This window comes from Colobus angolensis, unplaced genomic scaffold (assembly GCF_000951035.1).
Source record: "Colobus angolensis palliatus isolate OR3802 unplaced genomic scaffold, Cang.pa_1.0 Scaffold19, whole genome shotgun sequence".
Classification (NCBI taxonomy): domain Eukaryota; kingdom Metazoa; phylum Chordata; class Mammalia; order Primates; family Cercopithecidae; genus Colobus; species Colobus angolensis.
This window is the reverse complement of record NW_012115043.1, coordinates 14,861,957-14,865,453: the sequence shown is the minus strand read 5'-3', so window position 1 is coordinate 14,865,453 and position 3,497 is coordinate 14,861,957. Positions and strand designations below refer to the sequence as shown.

General features: G+C 50.0%; 2 protein-coding genes across 6 annotated transcripts in view; one reads left to right on the top strand and one right to left on the bottom strand.

Annotated features, from left to right (window-relative positions):
* Positions 1–3,058, bottom strand: part of LOC105510630 — a 30,153-nt gene extending 27,095 nt beyond the window's left edge. Inside the window, exons 1-2 of the mRNA XM_011940521.1 lie at positions 2,103–3,058; positions 1,615–1,774 (exon numbers count right to left, since the gene is read on the bottom strand). The gene's annotated coding sequence lies outside the window, so the exon portion shown is untranslated. The remainder of the gene's footprint in view (positions 1–1,614; positions 1,775–2,102) is intronic.
* A 100-nt stretch (positions 3,059–3,158) lies between these two features.
* The window catches only part of TCF12 (transcription factor 12), a 389,423-nt gene continuing 389,084 nt past the window's right edge, over positions 3,159–3,497 (top strand). For 3 of the 5 annotated variants that reach the window (XM_011940527.1, XM_011940526.1, XM_011940524.1), the window contains exon 1: positions 3,198–3,465. The gene's annotated coding sequence lies outside the window, so the exon portion shown is untranslated. Of the gene's footprint in view, positions 3,466–3,497 lie in introns of all 5 variants that reach the window. The other 2 variants (XM_011940522.1, XM_011940525.1) reach the window with 2 other exon arrangements.

Sequence of the window (3,497 nt, the reverse complement as noted above, 5' to 3'; positions counted from 1 at the left end):
AAAAAAAAAAAAAAAAAAAAAGACACATGCGAAGGCTGTATTATGAAAAATAATTTCATGTTATAATGTCAAATGAATGGTAGCTTTAATTCCAGCTCCTCCTTTTTGGGTCTACTATGCTCTTGGCACTATGTTAGGTGCATGGTACTGACAGATGCATGTCGGTCCGAACCCTCAAGGAGTTCACAATCTAATAAAGAAAATAAATTATAAAGTAAAACTATATGGGCCATAATAGATACGAAAAACTTCACCAATCAGTCCCTAAGTAATGAGGGAGCCCCTGTGACTGAAGGTTTGGGCAGACAGATATTCTTCCTCTGTGCTAGTTGTGTGAGAATGGTAAGAAAATCTTGAAAACAGCATAAATCCTACATGTGGGATCACATACCTTCTCCTTCCCCAAGATTTCTCTCCAGTTTTACCATGGAGTCATAGAATCTTACCACAGTGCGATGGTTTGAATGAAAAGTTCATGTGTTGAAAACTTAACCCCCAATGCAACAGTGTTGAGAACTGGGACCTTTAAGAGGGACTTCTAAGAGGGCAGAGTCCTCATGAATGGATTACTCTCTGTTGTGTGTGCTCACTTGCCCTTCTACATGGGATAACACAGCAAGAAGGCTCTCTAGCGACACCAGTGCCACGTTCTTGGACTTACCAGGCTCCAGAACCATGAGCCAAATAAACTTCTCTATAAATCACTTTATAAATCACTCAGTCTATGGTATTCTGTTAGTAGCAGGAGAAAATGAACTCAAACACATGGGAATGGGGCCTTAAGTTATCTAATCAGACTTCCTACCTGATGTTTATGTTTATGTCTTTGTTACTAAAAAAAAGGTCATTGGGCTGGCACTGTGTAGACCATACTAGATTACAGACAACAGAAAATTCAAATCCTATTGGTCTAATCAGTGAAGAGCTCAGAAGTTGCTTGATTCAGAGCCTCAAAAATGTCACCAAAGCCAGGTGTGGTGGCTCATACCTATGTAATCCCAGTGCTTTGGGAGCCTGAGGAGGGCAGATCACTTGAGGTCAGGAATTTGAGACCAGCCTGGCCAACATGGTGAAAACACAACTCTACTAAAAAAATAAAAAATTAGTTGGGCATGGTGGCACACACTTGTAATCCCTGCTACTCGGGAGGTTGAGGCAGGAGAATTGCTTGAACCTGGGAAATGGAGGTTGCAGTGAACCGAGATCCTGTCACCGCACTCCAGCCTGGGTGACAGAGCCAGACTACGTTTCAAAAAAAAAAAAAAGTCACCTAAGATCTGATCTCTATGTATGTTTTCTTGATGTCTACTTTATTTTAACCTGACTAGACTTGTGTTTGGAAGATGGCTACCCACCATCCAGGGTACCTGATTTTTGGGGACATGCAGAAAAAAGCGCTCTCACAAAATGAAAGAAAAACTTCTCCCAAGAAAGACCAGGAAATTGCTCCTCTCATTGGCCCAAATACATTACGCCCGTTGCCAACCAATAACTGTAGCAGGGAATGGGATTATGCTGATTTAGGTTGGAATTGTGCTACGTTGCTTAGATTGGAACCACCTGCCCCTGTAAGTAGGCAGAGTAGGGATGTGACTAAGAACTTGGCTTGTTTACCCAGGTAAGGAAGAGTGGATATTGGGGAGTCTAGGCCACCACAGGATCTGTCATAAATTTCAGGTACAGCCAATGCAAAGCATTGGAAATCCACCTGACAGCTCCGGTTGTACCATCCGCCCTCCGTATCTGGGGTTTCCAAATTCTGGGATTCAACCAACTGAAAACAAAAAATGTAGTTAGGCTTATCAGGCCTGAAAATATACGAAAAATACAGAGCCTGAAATATAGCCTGAAAGTGTACTGAAAATATAGAGATTTCTTTGGATGATTATTCCCTAAACACACCTTAACAACTATTTACATAGCATTTGCATTGTATTAGGTTTTATAAGTAATCTAGAGATGATTTAAAGTATATGGGAAAATACACCATTTTTACGTAACAGACTTGAACATCTTAGAAAATCCAGAGTCCGGGAACCAATCCCACGGATACAGAGACAACTGTACTAAGTACAGTAATGGCATATGGTAACTGAATCTACCTCTCTTTCCATCCCAGTCCGGAATCCAAAGGCTCCTTCTTGCCATCTTGTCCTCAGGCGTTGGCTGCTTCCTTCCATTTGTTACTTTGCGTCTTCTTTCCTCAGTGTTTCTTCTGCGTAGGCCTTACTGGTCTTTACCGCACTCACTTACCTAAGAGTGAAAACACTGGCTGCCATTCAAGAAAATCTCACTTCCAGCCCAGAATCGAAGAACTGAGGTTTATTTTGTCTTCTTTCTACTCTGGGGCTTCTTTGAGGCCAAGTTCAGAACTTGCGCACAAGACAGTGGCTGTGTGACAGAGCCACCCTGGGCTGTCTCCGTTAGATGAAGAGACTGGCTTGATCCATTCCCAAGAACTCGTCCCACGTGCAATTCGGTGGCTCCGAATGGGATTTGGGTGAGAGGAGGTGATTGGAGATGTGGGGTCTTGGTGAGTAGGGTATTTGAGAACCTGAAGCTCACACGGCTTTTTCTGGTTTGAGGGAGGTGTGCCCTTTCTCCTGCATTCGGTTCAGCATCGAATCTGACCGGCCGCGCCTACTCGCGGAACGGCCGAGGAGGCTGGGTCTCCCATCCCCACGCGCGCGGTGTCTGCGCCCACTGCAGCCCTCCTGGGCGGGAGCCTCTGGGCCCAGCTTAGGGTGGCGTCCAGCGTGACCTGCTCGGGAATGGCAGCCTTCAGTGCTCTGCGGCCTCGCGTTCCGGGAAGTTCGGGGACTTGGGCTGCGGATCCAGATGCTCCCACAGCTGTGTCTCCGTCGCTCCGCTTCGGGGGCCGAGAACCAGCAAGACCAACGCGAGGAGGCGCCACAGTGCCTGCCGCCCCGCTCCCAGGGGGCCCGGACGAGGCTTCCCCGGCGAGCGGTCGGGGCCTGCTTCTCGAGGTGTCTGCGAGCGCCTCCTGCCCCTCCCCGCCGGCCCCAACTCCGTCCCGCCTCACCCGACAGCGGGCTTTGTCCACCCGCCGCGGTGCGGCTCCTCCCAGTACCCCCTGGCTCCTCCCCGCCCCCTCTGCCGGCCCCACTTCCTAGGCGGCGGAGCGGGCCGGGGAGGGAAGGGTTAACCCGCGGCTCTTCCCGGCGCGGAGGGATCCGGAGGCGAGCCGAGCGCGGTGGTGAGGCCGCCTCAGCGAAAAAAATGTCCGCCTGAGGAGACCCACAAGTTCTATTCGGGGGGACCGACAGCCCGCCCCGGGAGGAAGGGGCGGCCAGGGCCGAAAGCCGCCTCCCCCGCCCAGACCCGAGAGCTCGTGCGGGGCAAAGTGAACCGAGCCGCTGGGCGGTGCAAGGGGAAGCCCAAGCCCGCTCTCCCGGCCAAAGTGAACTTTAATCGGGGTGGTTGGATGCGGAGACGGGGCGGCAGGTAATTGCGGGCTAGCTAGCGGGAGGGGGGCG